Below are 17,738 nucleotides of genomic sequence, written 5' to 3'. Positions count from 1 at the left end.
AACTGTTGCATCAGTGGCATAATTGCTTATACCATGATAGTCTAAAGACAATGGAAGAGAATTACTTTAATTCAAGAGATACAGCTGAGAAAGTGATAGTCCTTCTGGTAGAGAAGCTTTTCTGATAGAGAAGGATGCCATCCAGAGGGACCTTGACAGGCTGGAGAGGTGGGCCCGTGCAAGCCTCATGAAGTTCAACAAGGCCAAGTACAGGGTCCTGCACATGAGTTGGGGCAATCCCTAACACAGATACTAGCTGGACAGTGAGTGGATTGAGAACCCTGTGAAGAAGGACTTGGAGGTGATAGTTGATGGAAACCTGACTGTGAGCCAGCACTGTGCGCTCACAGCCCAGAAAGGCAACCATATCCTGGGCTGCATCAAGAGCAGTGTGGCCAGCGGGTCGAGGGAGGGGATTCTCCCCCTCTACTCCACTCTTGTGAGACCCCACCTGCCGTGTTGTGTCCAGCTCTGGGGTCCCCAGCATAAGAAGGACATTGACCTGTTGGAGTGGGTCCAGAGGAGGCCACGAAGATGAGCAGGGGTCTGGAGCACCTCCCCTGTGAGGACAGGCTGAGAGAGTTGGGGTTGTGCAGCCTGGAGAAGAGAAGGCTCCAGAGAGACCTTCTAGTGGCCTCCCAGTACTTAAAGGAAAGCTGGGGAGGGACTCTATCAGGAGTTGTAGGGATAGGACAAGGGACAGTGGTTTTAAACTGAAAAGAGGTTAAAAAATAGATTAGATGTAAGGAAGAAATTCTTTACTGTGAGGGTGGTGAGACACTGGCACAGGTTGCCCAGAGAAGCTGTGGATACCCACTCACTGGAACAGGAGGCCAGCCTCAAGGCCAGGTTGGGTGGGGCTTTAAGCAACATGATCTAGTGGAAAGCGTCCCTACCCTGAACTAAATGATCTTCAAGGTCTCTTCCAACCCAAACCATTCTATGATTGAGGAGCTGAAGGAGCCCACACTATTCTGTTTGTTACGTCATTGCTTAAAATGTAAAAATTATTCTGGTTGTCTTACATTTTTTAACTGAAACAGGCACTTCTGGATCTGAAAGCCTCTATTTGAAATAAATATCTTTTTGCTACTATGCAGTTAGTACCACACCTATTTTTCTGTTCACAATTTGGACATTAGAAGAAGAAGTGAAATGAGATATGATTAATTTTATGAAACAGAAATTTTAATCCTTTTAATACCTGCCTGAGCTCCAAACAGGTTTCAGTTTAACTTAGTGCTGTATGTAGGACTCTTCAAGACTGTTGATGCGTTTTTATAACAAGAATGGAGTATGAACATTTTGCAGACTGGTTTGGCCCTGATATAAACAGAGCAGGGTTCTGGTTTGTACCACAGATGGGTTGTTCGGTAGGATAGCACTGGAGTGGGTCTGGAATTCCCCCACAGTCCAAAGTTGCCTTTGGTAACTCTTAGGAGCAAAACTGAATAGGACAAATTTTTAAAAAACAGTTTCCACTTAGGTTGTGTTATTATATTAGTGATGATAGGCAAGAGGACAGCCCCCGTATATCGTCTGAGAGAGATGAGAGGAGAGAGCAGTATTGGTAGTTACCTCGCTTCTCCTTTATTTCTTCCTCTGCTGTGGCTCCTAGAAAGACGCCTTTATTTTTTACCATCATTTAGGTCCCAGGCAACCAGGACAGCTGTAGGCTGCATTTACCAGTTTGGGAACTGCTGTTAAAAAGTCCTTGGCCTGTCAGCCAGGTCCCCCACACTTCCATGTCAAAGGGAAAAACATACTTGCATGATCCTGGTTACTAACAAAACATTTCCTGTCTACAAACTCTTGTGTCTTGGCAAGATAATAAAGACAAGTAACTTCTTGGTAACTTGCACCAAATTTCTGTGGTGCTAAAAGGGTAAGGTTTTCTTTGTGTTATTTCCCATTTTTAAAAAATTTAAGAGTATTTTGGGAAGTGCAGGTAAAGTGCCATTCTGGCTTTATGGCTTTTTCTACCCATCTCATCTCCTTGTTTTGGGCAACCTTAGCTTTGTAGAGATGTTATTTAATCCACAGAGACAGTCCATTTGTTAACTTGGTGAGTAGTTTGTGCTTTGTTTCTGATTTTTTTCCTGTAGCTTGTGCAGCAGCTTAATTTAAAATGCTCCACAGGAAGGGTGTTGACAACTGCTGTTGCTTATGAAGCAACTAATAATTACATGATGCACCTATTCTCTCCCAGCATGGGGTAAAAAGGAGGGGAAACTCCCAGCACTCACTGAGTGCTTAGCACTTACATTTTTTTTTCTGGACAGAATTTGGGCTGAAGGATTAATTGCATCTCTAAAGAGAGTTGGGATGGGATACTCACATAGATATTTGGATCTTGAGCAGAGGAGATAAATGGTAAGCTGTTTCTAAGGAGTTTAATTTCATGTTAAGAATGTCCTTATAAGTAATATATACCCTTACAAGTAATATCTTTATAAATATAATGCATGATATTGCTAATGGGGTCTTGAACAAAGTAATTTCTTGAATGAAAACATTTTTTCCTTAATTTTCTTGTGGTTGTCAGCATCAGAAGTATTGTTAGCAAATGGAGGCCTGATTTCTTCCTTCAATGGGATAGTGATAATTCATCTTGGAGGAGATGCATTTTGTTCCCCTGATCCAAAGGACTTGGTTCTAGAAAACCATTCATTGTGGTAGAGTCCAAATCCACACACAAGTTGGAGGGATACAGAAATCACTTGATTAAGTTTAAACATACAGAGGCCTTTACTCTAGGTGCCCCAAGGTGAATGAGTAACTTCTCTGTTAATTACAGGTAGATGAACAGATATGCTATGTTCGAAAAAGGCACAGGAATGGGAGAGGAGATACTGGGCCTTGGAACCTCAAGAAATTTTGCATTTTCTCTCATCAACTAAGTTTGCCCCTTGATACCATTTTTCTTTTTCCTCCTCAGAACTTACAGTTTTCAAACAGCAATCTTAAGCAATGCCTTATGAAAATCTCCAATCTAAAATATTGCTGTTTCTTTGGAAAGCGGTCCAGTTCCCAGAGCTAAGAAGCAACACAGTGAAGAAGATATGACTATGAAGCAGTTAGATGAAGGACTAGAGGACATGCAGGAGACAAAGGTGAACTCATAAAGTAAATCAAATTCATCCTCTACTCTTACATTTGTCCCCAAAAATCTAATTCATGTCCATGCTTTTTCCAATAACTTGAGCTGGCACCTACCACTTCTACTGTCTCCTGCTTTGCTTTCAAGTTGAACATGCTAGTTTTAATAATTATGACCATACTTATTCTAGTTTAATGACATTGAGACTTTAAGAGCAGTGCAATTTCCTGGTAGATCAGAGAAAAAACTTCCTGAGTGATAAGAAGATGTCAGATTCCTGCTGCCCATTTTTCTGACATCTGAAAATCTAGACATTTCACTTACAGTGTGAATCTATTAGATCCAGACAAGTCTTTTACCCAGTGAAAATCGGGACATAGCTTGAACCTGCTCACTGAAACAACATGAGTTAAACAGAGGTGCCAAAGTCTGCTTCAAGAATGTGTTTGGAGTCTAGCTTTATGAACAGATGACAACTCTGAATGAAGCAACTTTTCTTTCTTGGTCTTCTATTGGCCTGCTGCGTGACCTTGGGCAAATTACTTGCTCCCATGTTTCTTGCTTTCATTTGCTATTCTCAAAGGACTTGAGTAGACAAATACTTTGCACAAGAGACAGTGGGATTGGTTTTGATAAGAATTTTGTGGTTATATCTTAAGGCAGAGAGAGGGGCCATTTGAAAACCAGGTCTTTCACTATTATAATAAAGTAGCTTTTATACTCTGATTTCTTTTTGGTTTATTGTACTCATAAAGACACCAAACACAACTTGATTACATTAATGGCCTTTAAAGAATTATAAAAAGGAAAGTTCCTCTTGGTTTGTGCAGCTCATTAGGCTTGCAGGTGTAGGCTTCTTACCTCCTAGCTTTTTCCAGTGCTCTCTGCTAGTAATTTACTGGTTTCTGTGGTGTCACCAAATATGGCTAACTGCAGGGGCAGTGTGCTTCCATCGGGTGTGCAGGGAACAAGAGTCATAAAATATAATGTAAAGCATGTAGAATATTGATGACATTCCCTTGTAATCCCTGAACAAAATCTTGATTTGATGCTACCTTTAAGAGACCTTGTCTTTCAACAGAAATGCTTAGGCTGAGAAGTCTGTATTCAACTGGTTACAGTCTTCTGGTGCCTCATGGCAACCTATGCAATACAATGAAAATAAAATAAGGTGACTGGAAGGAGTTTGTATTTATAAGGGCACTAGTGGAGGCCATGTAAGACCATTTGAATTTAGCAGTCATTTGAGTTGGATGGTAAGATCAAGAATAGCTTCTGAGGAACTAGCAAGGAGAAGCAAGAAAGATATGTCAGTTTCTGGTGTTTTTCAGCAGGGCTGAATTGTTCAATAGATTGCTAACAGTGTTGCTTAAAAATCGTTACTGAGTTCTCACCAGAGTGTTCGCACTCTGTCCTGGTTGGGGCTGGGCTAGAGCTCCCGTTGGTCGGGCAGCGGGAGGAGCTGCAGCACCCTGAGACCCCAGGGGCTCCCCAGGTCCCAGTGCCCTCACCTGTGTGCGGGGGCGGGGGGAGCACAGCTGGAGGGCTGGGCCCCGATTGGCCGATATCCCATGTCACGTGACATTGTGCTCACTATATAAAGGCAGGAGTGGGCCAGGAGGGGCTCTCACTTCCGGGGGTGTGGCTGTGGGGCCTTTGTGTTGGGGATCGCTGGCCGGGAGCAGGCGGGTGTTGGTCGGCGGGTGGTGAGCAGCTGTACTGTGCATCACCCGCTGATACTGCTGTCAGTGTGTTGTTCTGTTACTGTTATTAAACTGTTTTTATCTCAACCCGCGAGTCTCCCTTTGACCCTCCGATTCCCTCCCCATTCCCAAGTGAGGGGAGTGACTGCGGGGCGTTTAGCTGCTGACCAGGCTCAAACCACAACAGTCCTTTTTGGCGCCCAACATGGGGCACAAAGGGTTGAGGTAATAACAGATTTGATCTGTGTGTACTATCAAGTTTGTTATAATGCTGACTGCCCATCCTGTTACAGTGTCATTTGCTTGGCTCCTAAAATCGTGTTTTCTGTTGCTGCAGTTGTGTTATACATCACATTACTTACCATATGTAGTCCCCATGCTGCTGATTATTACCCGTGGGAATTGGATTAAGATTTTTGCCTTGCTGTATTATGTAACTCTTAATTTATGGCATCATAAAAATCTTCGGTCCTGGGAGTTGTGGGGCACCTACTGGAATGGGTTAGTAATTATACCTTCCAACTTTTCTCCTCAGAAAGCCCACCTAAGGGGGAGATACCTTTCTCCATCTTCCCCTTCTCCAAGCTACTTGCAAATATACTTGAGAATGCTGAGAACTCTGAATATCCATGGAATGCTCATATTAACGTTGTTGTCTTGTTGCTGGAAGCTGTAGCGTTCCTGAATGTGATTCAGGTTCTGTTTCGGATTAAGCAACTGTTTCTGAATACCACCCAGAGGTCTACCCCAGGGTTACAGAGTTAGGAGTGGCTGGGAGTGTGGGGTAGCATGGGCAAGTACCTAGGACAGTGGGGACCTCCAATGTTTTGGAATTTCACCCCAGACAAGTGCGGGATCCTGAGAAACTAGTAAAATATTTAGAGAAGGTGTGCTGTCATCCTGACACCTCAAGAGAGATGCAGATCATTGCAACATGCTGGGGCCTGGCCCATGCCTACCAAACCCTGCTTGCCACCATGCAGTATCCTCAAAAGGAAGACGTCTCTGCATCTGCGAGCAAAACAACCAGCACTGCCACCACTCTGACACCCCCACCAGGCACTGCAGCCACTCCAACTCAGGTGACTGATGCTGCAGCCAATCCAACCCCTACGATAAGTACTGCGGGTGAACTGGAGCATCAATCCACAACAGTATCAGTTGTTCCCATACAGAAGAAGAAATACACTAAAAAATCCCCTCGCATTGTAAAAGATGATGATGAACCAGGGCCCTCACAAGAAGGAGGAGGCAGAGCCAGTGGTAATCACCCGATCTCTATCCCTGAGTGAACTACAAGACATGAGAAAGGATTTCAGCCGCCATCCAGGGGAACACCTCCTCACCTGGCTGCTCCGATGTTGGGATAGCGGGGCCAACAGTGTGGAATTAGAAGGTAGAGAAGCCAGGCAACTGGGATCCCTGTCCAGGGACGCAGGCATTGACAAGATTATTGGAAGAAAGACACAAACGCTCAGCCTTTGGAGACGACTACTGTCAGGCGTGAGGGACAGATATCCCTTCAAGGAAGATCTTACATGTCATCTAAGTAAGTGGGCTGCCATGGAGAGAGGCATCCAATACCTGAGGGAACTGGCTGTGCGGGAGATGGTTTATTATGATCCAGACGATGCGCGGCTACCCACAGACCCAGATGAAGTCCAATGCACCCGGCCCATGTGGCAGAAGTTTATACAGAGTGCTCCATCATTGCATTCCAATGCATTAGCAGTATTTGACTGGAGAGACGAAGAGGGACCAGCTATGGATGACTTGGCTCGCCGACTCCGGCACTACGAAGAAAGTCTCTCTTCTTCCATCATCGCGGCTGTGGAGAAACTGTCACAAGAAGTCCGACAACTCAAAGAGGACATGTCCTACTCTCCAACTCCACAGACTAAGGTCTTGGCTATCAGGAGCAAATGACGCCCTACTCAAGCAAGACGGTATATACCACGGGGGAACCTATGGTATTACCTGCACGACCATGGAGAAGATATGAGGAAATGGGATGGGAAACCCACTTACATTCTAAGAGAGCCAGTTTGAGAGTTGGAAGGAGGAATGGCTACAAATCAAGGTTCTTCCAGGATAAGTGCTGCTCCAGTCTCAGCTAATCAGTTACCCAAACAGCGTAGAAGAATTGACTTTGCTCCTGACCCTATGAGGAGAATTTCTGAGTCGTACTTAGAAGAAGTGAGTAACCAGGATGAGACCGAGGTTCGCACAGACCGCACTAACCCCTTCATCAACAATGGATACTATGAGCAGCATTAGAGAGGCCCTGCCTCCAGCCAGGTGGAGGAGAGGGACAATCGTGTTTACTGGACTGTGTGGATTCGATGGCCTGGCACATCGGATCCCCAGGAGTATAAGGCTCTGGTGGACACTGGTGCCCAGTGCACCCTGATGCCGTCGAATTTCCAAGGAACAGAGGCTATCTGTATCTCAGGAGTGACAGGAGGTTCTCAACAGCTGGCTGTGTTGGAGGCTGAGGTGAGCCTAACTGGAAATGAGTGGCAAAAGCACCCTGTAGTGACTGGCCCAGAAGCTCCCTGTATTCTTGGAATAGATTATCTCATGAGAGGGTATTTTAAGGACCCAAAAGGGTACTGGTGGGCTTTTGGTATAGCTGCCTTGGAGAAGGAAGAAATTAAACAGCTGTCCACTCTGCCAGTGTTCTCAGAGGATCCTTCTGCTGTGGGACTACTGAAGGTTGAAGAGCAACAGGTGCCGATCGCTACCATGACTGTGCACCGACGGCAATACCGCACCAACAGAGACTCTGTAGTTCCCATCCACCAACTGATTCGTCAACTTGAGAGCCAAGGAGTGATCAGCAAGACTCGCTCACCCTTTAACAGCCCCATATGGCCAGTGCAGAAGTCTAATGGAGAGTGGAGACTGACAGTGGACTATCAGGGCCTGAACGAAGTCACACCACTGCTAAGTGCTGCTGTGCCAGACATGCTGCAGCTTCAGGATGAATTGGAGTCAAAGGCAGCCAAGTGGTACGCCACAATTGATATCACCAATGCCTTTTTCTCCATCCCTCTGGCAGCAGAATGCAAGCCACAGTTCGCTTTCACCTGGAGGGGTGTCCAATACACCTAGAACAGACTGCCCCAGGGGTGGAAACACAGTCCCACTATTTGCCATGGACTGATCCATACTGCACTGGAACAGGGTGAAGCTCCAGAACATTTACAATACATTGATGACATCATTATATGGGGGAATACAGCAGAAGAGGTTTTTGAGAAGGGAGAGAAAATAGTTAAAATTCTTTTGAGAGCTGGCTTCGTCATAAAACGGGGTAAAGTCAAGGGCCCTGCACAGGAGATTCAGTTTTTAGGAATCAAATGGCAAGATGGATGTCGTCAGATTCCAGTGGATGTGATTAATAAAATAACAACTATGTCTCCTCTCCACCAACCAGCAGAAAGGAAGTACAAGCTTTCTTAGGTGTGATAGGCTTCTGGAGAATGCATATTCCAAATTACAATCAGATCGTAAGCCCTCTTTATCAAGTGACCCGAAAGAAAAATGACTTTTTATGGGGCCCTGAACAAAAGCAAGCTTTTGAACAAATTAAACAAGAAATCATTCCTGCTGTAGCCCTTTTTTATATCTGCGTGTATCAAGTCAATGGAAGTGCCTTGTGTCTAAAAGGAGTAAGTCTGGAAAGAGTAACTTTGAAGATTCAGTGCAATATGTGTCAGGACACCAGTGGCTACATTAAAACTATAAGGTCCTCAATGGGATTAGATAGAAGTGTCAGTGTTGTGGTCTTTTTTTGTTTGTTTGTTTGTTTTTTATTGTCCTGTAGGTTTTAAGCCGTGTGTGTATAACAATCTTAAATCTCATAATCTGTGGCAGCAATATCATCTACCATGGGAGGCACTTTAAACCGCTTTATTAAAATTCAGTGGAGAAGTATTAGTTTTTTGTGAAGACCCAATACAATATTTACATAATAATTACTCATTTCTAAAAATGTCTTGCTTCAGAGAATCACACAATGCTTTCCTTGAATGTATTAATGAAGTCTTGTTTTACATATAAGCATTACTGTGCTTCTCTTAAGACAGTAGAAGAAAAATGGGTGGAGGAGCATGCCTATAATCTAATGATGTGCTAGTGATGAAAGCATCCAGGGATGTTAAGGCTGGGATCTGCAGTTTCCAACTTAGACTGTAAAGCTTGCACATTTGGGCTCATTACCCTATTGTCAGAGGAGACAGACGAGCATTTTTAAGTTTGATGCATCTGATGTATTTTACATGTCTAGGATGAGATGAGTTGTGTTACAGGAACACATTTCTCTTTATTAACTGCAATAGGAGTCAAGACAAGAACCAAATGTGTCAGAATCTACAACAGAAATACCTGCAATTGAACAGATGATTTGCTTCACAAAGATTACAACTGTAGCCCCTCTGTTTCTTACCACTACCCTACACCTCATCCCAGAAGAAATAAATTTCCTGGTTTTATGTATTTTGCTATGACAGTAACCCACATGGTTTACCTGAAAGCTTTAACTTTTGCCATGTTATCAGTCATGGCAGTGACAACTGTGCTTGCTCCTGCTGGACCACTGTATTTATCTGTGCTGGAGCCACAGTGGCTTAGGTGATCAGGCTGTGTGCTCAGTATGAAATTGTCTCTCTAGCTAGAATTGTGTTGTCCTGTAAATTGTACAGTCCAGATTTGTTTACTCCTAAGCCCTTTCAGAATTTAGCCTGTTTTAGGCAATGTCAGTCCAGATGCATTGTTGCCTTGTTCTCCCTTCTCCAGATTTCCCACCGAATAAGCTGCTGATAGATAACTAAAGGTTACTGGAGTTGCTTGTTCAGTACTTTGTTCATGCACTTACTTGATTTAATATATGTGACTATTTATTATGGCATGTAATCTGGCATTTGGTCCAGAAAGGTGGAGTTGCTGAGTTACTATTTGTAATTATTAGATTTCTAAGGCAGGGCCATTAGTTGCTCTTAATATAGGCTTGTGCTCAGCAACGCAGTAAACTAAGCTGATAGATATTACATTATTGTGTTGTTCGTATTGTCCTGTCACTGGTAAATTGTGGGGTTTAATTACGTCATGATCACTGTGTTTATATTGCTGCAGTAACACTATCAGGTATTAGTATTAAATTCGGCACAATTTGTACTGCTTTTAATGATCAAAGCTAAGCTTCTCTTTAGACAGTTCAGTCTTGTTCTGTTAGTTAAACCAAAGTAAGGAATGTATAATGGTCCAGTATATTTCATCTGATGTGATAGCTATATTTCAGACATGTCTAGGGCTCTTAAATTCCAAGTTTTATTTTCAAAAGCACTTGATGGGAAGCACACAAAAAAATCAGATTCACTAAAAGTTTATTTTTTTCCATGATTCTTCATATTGAAAGACCAAGTCTTTGTTGGCTCTCCAGACTACTCTCTTACCACTTAGGTAGAAAGGAGATGGAATTACTGTTAGTGGGTTGGTTTAGTACAATATTGTAGAAAGGATCAATTTCAGGTGCATTTTCTGAAATGTTAAATCCTCATGAATAATTGGCCCTTACAGCTTCCTAGTTAGGAGTTCTGTAACATCCCGTTGCATCTTGTGGTTGACAGGTATAGTATTTCCAGAGACGGTTTCTTCCTTTAGTTAAAAGAGACTGTTACTACTTACTTTCCACAGGGTCATCATCATAGTTTTCCTCTGGAACTAAGGTACTGCACTACTAGCAGATACTTGTTTCAGATCTGTAAGCATGACTGAATGTGTAGGGGTATGATAGCAGAGAAGGACTGATAATCTGCAAAAACTGACATGGAAACTGGTTTTGAAATTTGAACTTAAGTGGGAACATGTTCACCCACAAAAAGATTGCTGCTTTACTTTAAAAAGGTGTTAATTTGATCATGGGGTAAATTAAAATCTTTACAGGATAGTTTTGCACTATTCTGTGCTTCTTTTTACCTCTGTTTTGGGGGGAAAAAAGCATGCTTCTGTTCTCACTCTCTGCTTAGATCAAGTATAACTTAAATGAGAATTTGTCTTTATGCTGAAAGTTTATTCTGAAGATCTTTCTGTGTATATGCTAGTGTCTCAACTCAAAGCAGACAGCAGGAGAACAGTAGGGGTTATTTTAGTTGTCAGGGATACTGAGACCAGAAACAGTAAGTTGATTCCTTGTATTCCCCATAGATGTCCCTTTCCTCAGTCCATTTCGTTATACCTTCACATAAAAAAAAATGAAGTGCAGCTAAACCAATTCACTTGTTTGGGTTGCTGCCTGTGCTCTTCAAATCTGCTCCAGTGAAGTCTCATCTTTTAATACTCATGTGAACAGTACTACAGCAATGCACCATCTGCACCCTAATTGTTTTCATCTGATAATGTCTTAGAAACCAAAACATGATGAAGTCTTAAGCAGACAAGAAGCATAATGCTTGACATAATGTTTCCTGAGTTTTTTTCAGTGAAGCTGTTCTGCAACATCTGCCTGATACTGGAATAAACCATGCAATTAATCTCCCAGTCCTAATGACAAAGGGATGTGACAGATCAGAAGCGAGCATATAAAGTTACCCCTTACCCTTTAGCAACCATATGTTGTAATCTCTTTTGTGCAAGGCACAGTTCAGGTATGGAGTATGCAGTTTCACAGACTGGATACAGTATCTCTGCCATGGAGATGAAATATGAGTCAGTATATGCAAAGACTGCTGTCAACAAGCAAACGTTTTATGTGTCCAGCCTACCATAGATGACAACTGTTCTGCGGAGTTTTGCAGGGTATTATGTCATTTGGTTTAAGGGGTGTGTTGGATAGATAGGTACCTGTGTATTAGAAATTAAGGGTTATATTCTACCTCCATAGGTGTGTCTCTTGAAAAACTGGAGTTTACATCAAATGTATAAATTTTGAAGAAAATCTGGAGAATGTGAAGGGAACCTGTTGTATCTCTATAGGCCAGAACAGCTACACATTATGCCTGTGTAACTCTCTGTATATGGAATCTGCTTCACTAATTATATTGGACTTTGAATAGTACATTTTGCATGGGGCCTACACAATTTTAAAAGCACCCTTACATTTTTATTCTATTCTCAAGACTTATCAATATGTTTATAATAAAGTAAATCTCAGGCCTGTAGAGAGGTCTGAATGGACTTCTGAAAATTGTATGCTCTCTTGCAATGTATTGGCATGACCATTTTACTGCTGTGAGTTTAATTTAATTCCTTCTGTTCATTTTCAGATGCATATTTGAATCTGAATGTATGCTTGCATTTTTTCCATATTGAGCATTTTGATTTTGCCTGCTGTTTTGATTATTTTTTTTCTTTTAGTCAGTAGTGGAAAATATAGTGCCAGTGTTCATATTTGTTTTAAAATAAATCAGTTGGAGCTGAAAGAAGCACAAGAGTGATGATGCTTAGAAGAATTTGGAAAATCCTGATTTCTTGACAGTAGTAGATTATTCCATTGTAATTATAACTGCCGTAGACAGGTTTTGAGGTTTTATCCTGTGTTTATGTCATGGTTTGAGCTCAGAGGGCAACTGAGAACCAAACAGCCACACACTCCTCCCATCCCACCCAGTGCTGAGAAAGAGAAAATAAGCCAAAATTGGGATTTGAGATAGGATAGGGAGGGGCAAATCACCCATTATGGTCATGGGCAAAAGGCAGACTTGTTAGGTGAAGAAAAAAAGAACATACATTTATTACAGACAATAACAACAACACTTAACAGACAGAGTAGGACAGTGAGAAGCATTGCCACATCTTGAGAACACGTTCCCCCCACCCCTCCCTTCTTCCCGGGCTCAGCTCTGCCCCCGATATCTCTACCTCCTCCCCCAGCGGCGCAGGGGCAGGGAATGGGGCGTGCAGTCAGCGCTGCCACTTCTTCCATCTTAGAATGGGGGGAACTTCTGGAACTTCTTCCCCTGCTCCAGTGTGGTCCCCCTGTCACAGGAGACAATCCTCCAAAACTTTTCTCCGACGTGAGTCCCTCCCACGGCTGCAGCCCTTCCCGAGCTGCTCCAGCGTGGGACACCCCCGCATGCTGCAATCCTCCTAGCGCTGACCTACAGCAGTGGGGGCTGCTTCTTCCCACAAGGCCCCAGCCTCTTTCGGGCATAGACACTTTTGTCAGTCATGCAAGGCCTCTCACAGGCCATAAATAAGTGTCTGCTCCACCACAGACCTTCATAGAGGATGCTGCCCTGCCATCTCACCACAAGATACAAGGTGGGGTATCTGCTCTAGGGCACCTCCCCCCACATTCTTCCTCCGTTCCTCCACTGACCTTGGTGTTCACGCAGCTGCAGCAACTCCTCCTCACAAGTCCCACTGGTCGTCACCACGTCCCTCCTTAAATGCATTATTGCAGAGGTGCAGCTGATTGGCTCAGTTTTGGTGCAGAAGTGGAGCTGATTTGGAGCTGGGGGAGCTTCGAGAAGCTTCTCACAGGGGGCCACCCCTATAGCCCCTTCCCCTGCTACCAAAAAAACCCACCACTCACTCAAACCCAGGACAATTTATTGCATTTCTCTAGAATGGTCATGATCTCTACATTTATATGTTACTTATACCACACTTTTCATGCCAGTTTAAGTAGATGTATTAAAGAATGATTCACAGAGTAGTGGATTTTATCTTGAATTCTCAGGTGTGCCACATCAGTCTGGCTCTGACCTAAATGGAGCTAATGCTGTTTTATTTTAGAGCAAGCAGGTGAAGAATTGGGTGATAGGCTCTGGAGTTACAGGCTGTATAACTTCTAGTACATTGTCCTGTTCTTAAAACGGGAAGTGCACAAGAATACTTCTCTAATTGTATGTACTCCCACATACATGCAATAATTTAACAATTGAACCTGTCTGCACATGATGATATAAAAAGCAGCAAATGTAGGTAGTATACACTGCCTATGTATATTTCCATAGTTGAACCTAGGGTTAGAAACTCAATAGAGACAAACCAGAATGTAGCCAGTAGCCTTCGCTTTGGTGCCTACTGTCAGCCTTCTAAATTGCTGTTCAGCTGACACTTGAACCAAAGCTTCTTGCAGTTCCTGGACGTGACTATGGGAAACACTAAGTAGAAGAGTGAAGAAGGGGAGAAAGAAAAAAAGCATAAGCAAAATGAAGAGGATGTTTTGGAACAAAGAGAGGACTAGCAGGGATAAAATTCCTTATAAAGAAAAAGCAATAGGGAAAAGCGTTCATGAATCTTTGTCTGATCTTACTGCATTGCTGAGATGTGTGTTTTCATCATGTGAAGCAGTATGGGAAAACCTGTCTATTAACTACCATCCAATTTGCTGTAGTCATGGCATCTTCAGATACACCTCCAGTAATTTGCACCTTGGTACTTTTTGGGTATTATCAGTGGTTCCTAAAGAAATATCTGTAGTCTGAATTTCAAGTGTTGCTGGAGACAGAGTAGAGGTTTGCAAAACAGTGACTCCCTCAGAAACTGCTTGCTTAGAAGCTCAGTTATGTGGCTTGCCATCCTGGGTTCTCATTTTTCTAAAGAAAACTTGGTCTTCTCTCCCTGCCGTGTTAGGATAGGGATTCAGTCTTCTCAGAGAGTCACCTGGGTGTCATGCTTTTCAGAAATCAAATGTATTATTATTTGGGAGTACTTCTGGGATCCATGGTGATTACTGTCTTAAAAATTATGTTGTCTGCCTCTCTAATAGCAGATATTGTATGTGATACAGCTGGGTTTACTCAAATAATCTGGGACTGGTCCGAAACAATAATACATGGGTGGCAAAAGATGTGACTGAAATGGGGTAAAGAATAGCAAGGTAGCAATGCAATTTCCTAACTATTTATTTATGTAGCAACCAGAGTGATGGAAGCATCCTTCTAAGGCTGTTTGGGCTTAATGCCAAGTTAGGAATAAACTACAAGTGCTCAAAATTGTGTGAACATAATCAGTATTCTCACTATTGTTAAAGATGCTATAAAATTCTAATGGATATATTAAAATGTTAAAATAAATACAGTAAAGCCACATAGTAGAAGTGCTAAATATATAGTGAAAAAATATCTCAACTCCATTATCTTCTGGGTGTTACAGGATGCGTGTTTCTGGTAGGAAGTAGAAGAGGGAAGGAGATACAGAACCTGGGCCCAGGGACATTCAACAGTATAACAGATACTTGTTTGTATTATGATGTCAGCCAGGGTATGATGTCTTGGCCACTGTCTGGATGAGCGGGTGAAAAGCATCCAAGTGCTTCCCATATGGAAGACCATGCAAAAGTGAGGGCGGCTAGGGTAGGGTAGAAACCTCAGGTGCTAATAACCTGCTAAAACCAAGCAGTAAGTGCCATTTTGGGAGGATATTCTCTGGTGTTGTTTTTCTTCAGTTAAATACCATGAACTTGAATGTATAAATTATGATTTATGTAAGGTTCTCCAAATTATCTGCAAAAACTGTATCTTGCAGCCCTCCTGGGAATACTTTTAAGTCAGTTTTCCAGCAGCAGAATATTAGTGGATAATGAAGTGACATATATTCAGATTCTCACATTGGGAGTGAGCTGTTGAAAGATTATGATAGAAGACACAGAGTCTGAGTGCAGGCAGTGCAGGTCTGTTTACCCCAGTGACTTTTCCACACATTTTGGAGGCTTTCCTGCTTTTGATCTCACAAAACCTGTTTCCTCTCTTCAGTGGTCTTCTGTCATGTTTTGGTATTTTTGCTATAATTGCTCTTAACCAAGTTCTGCATCTGTCATCTTAAGGGTTATATGAGTGTGTGAGTCTTATGAAATCTTGTTTTGAGGGAATAAGAATCTTACTGGTGTATGGGTTATATGCATATGTTTAGTGATATACTGGAGGTGCTGTGAATTCCTCTACTGCCGCAAACACTGTAACCACCTGTTAGTTTGGATGTGTCTTTGATAAGATAGTCCCTCCTGCAATGTATGTTCCCCAGCATCTACACTCTCTTAGGCAAAAGTGCCAGGGATTTAGGTGCCTGTTAGCAGTTCCCTCTAAAGATCTTCTGTCCAGCTCTGCTTTAGGAGATGTGAGGCCATGGAATGACGTGTGATGGAAAGTGGCCTAAAAATTTCAAGAGTTCATTAAGAAACATCACCACAGAACCTCCCTACTGACATTTTAGTTATACTAGCGAATAAAAGTTTGTAGTGGTGTTGCTCTGGTCAGAGCCTAAGACAGATGGAGACCTTTCTTTTGAATCACAACATGTGTTACACACAAGTGTAGAAGTAGAAGCAGGGAGCTATCAGGTTTCCTTTTTTCTTCATCAGAAATTGTTGGGGAGTTACTGAAATTATGGTGTGAAAAACACGTGCTGCATAACCTAGTTCTGTAGGAGAAAGCTTAGCTACCTTGACAACTCCCACCTTCAAGCTGCACCAGCTCCACAGTCAATTTTTTATTAAAATCAGCAACAGGCTTTTAGTTAAAGCTAAACTGAGCAGTGCCAGGCTGTGGGGAACCACTCTAGTTCGAAGCAGAGTCCTTCAAATGGCACCTTCCAGAGAGTGTCAGTTATGCTTTCCCCGTTTGCTGGTAGCTGTAGCTGCACAGACCACAAGGAGTACTCAATTATATTTTGCTTCAGAGTAAACTTCTTGCTATAATGGTCAGGAAAGAAGCCATCTTAAACCTCCCTTCTGGTCAGTTTTGCATGTTGTATGAATAATGATTTTTGTTTCCTCTTTCTGTAGTATTGGGTATTTGCTGGCCACAGATGTGGTCAACTTAATTTGAAAAGCCAGATCCTTAGCTTACAGTGAAGGAAGTTTTCCTCTTTTTATATCTCTTAAGAGCTTCGTCCTATAGCTCTGTCACAGTAAATGTTTTTGTGCATGCTTAGAAACAGAGTACTGCATAGTGCAGAATGGTTTAAGGGAGCACAAAAACCTGATCTCAGAGCTAGTTCTGGATGAGAGTTGCTCTGACCACAAACTTCAAAAAGTCATCAAGTACTGTACTTCTGCCTATAAAGTGCTTACTGCAGAGACTAATTAAAAACCCATGCAAACCCTCCTTCCAGATCAATTTGTGACTAGAAGTTTTGTTTGCTGTGTTAAAAGCTTTCTGAAGAGCAGTATGTAGAAGAGGCTTTTGAAAGTAGTTTAGTTCACTAGAAAGGTAAAGTAGAATCATAAACTGGAAAGTTATTCTTTGGTGTGTAGGGGAAGGAAGGCAGTTCCACAGTTGTTCCCTACAGCATACTTCTAGGGCATTGCTCTTCTACTGCAGGTGCATTATGGCCCGTGCAGAGCTATCCAGTCAGTATGGTCCTGGCTACTTACTATCTGCTAAACTGCATTAAAGGATAGCACATTTTTTCTGTCCTATACTCTCCCCAGGTGAGCAATCCTTGTTACAGCAACAGTTGTATCATGAATAGGAGAGAAGGCTGGCTGTCCTCAGAGAAGGCAGTTACTATCTTCAGTGTTCTTTCCTGTATTAAGTGTTTGTTATATCATGTGTCTGAGTTCATTTACTTGCTTTCATTATATTTCAGGTATCACAGTTTGCAAAGAAAACACTGTTTTTTTTCTCCAAGTGAGTCCTCCAAGACTGCCGATATAGAACTCTGGATTGTGGATGATTACTTCACCCTAGGTATTCTGTTTCTAGCCTGGTTTGTGGGAGGGTGCATTTATTCAACAGATTCTCTGTTCCCCACCCGGGGCATAATAGTAGGTCATTTTGGCCAAATGATAAGGCTGAACATGATAAAGTTGCAGGGTGGTGATCAAAATGGTTATCTGGAGAAAAATCTCTTCAGCAATCAAGTCAGTTTAGGCCTGCAAGTTAGGACCAACATGTAAATCAACACAGTGGATGATTTATTTCTCAGAATTTTGAAAGCACAGATCACACAAATAGACATTTATGACCCCAACACCAACTGCAAAG

General features: G+C 42.5%; 1 protein-coding gene across 9 annotated transcripts in view; it reads left to right on the top strand.

Annotated features, from left to right (window-relative positions):
• MOB3B (MOB kinase activator 3B) overlaps positions 1-17,738 on the top strand; it is a 133,817-nt gene that overhangs the window by 43,186 nt on the left and 72,893 nt on the right. For 6 of the 9 annotated variants that reach the window (XR_006164839.1, XR_006164840.1, XM_033009999.2 and 3 more), the window contains exon 2: positions 17,341-17,441. The exons of the other annotated variants lie outside the window; for them this stretch is intronic. The gene's annotated coding sequence lies outside the window, so the exon portion shown is untranslated. The remainder of the gene's footprint in view (positions 1-17,340; positions 17,442-17,738) is intronic. 9 annotated transcript variants of the gene reach the window in all.

The sequence above is a fragment of the Tyto alba genome, unplaced genomic scaffold, assembly GCF_018691265.1.
Source record: "Tyto alba isolate M040663 unplaced genomic scaffold, T.alba_DEE_v4.0 Super-Scaffold_13, whole genome shotgun sequence".
NCBI classification, from domain to species: domain Eukaryota; kingdom Metazoa; phylum Chordata; class Aves; order Strigiformes; family Tytonidae; genus Tyto; species Tyto alba.
Note: the sequence above shows the minus strand (reverse complement) of the source record. Positions and strands in the feature narration are given on the sequence as shown.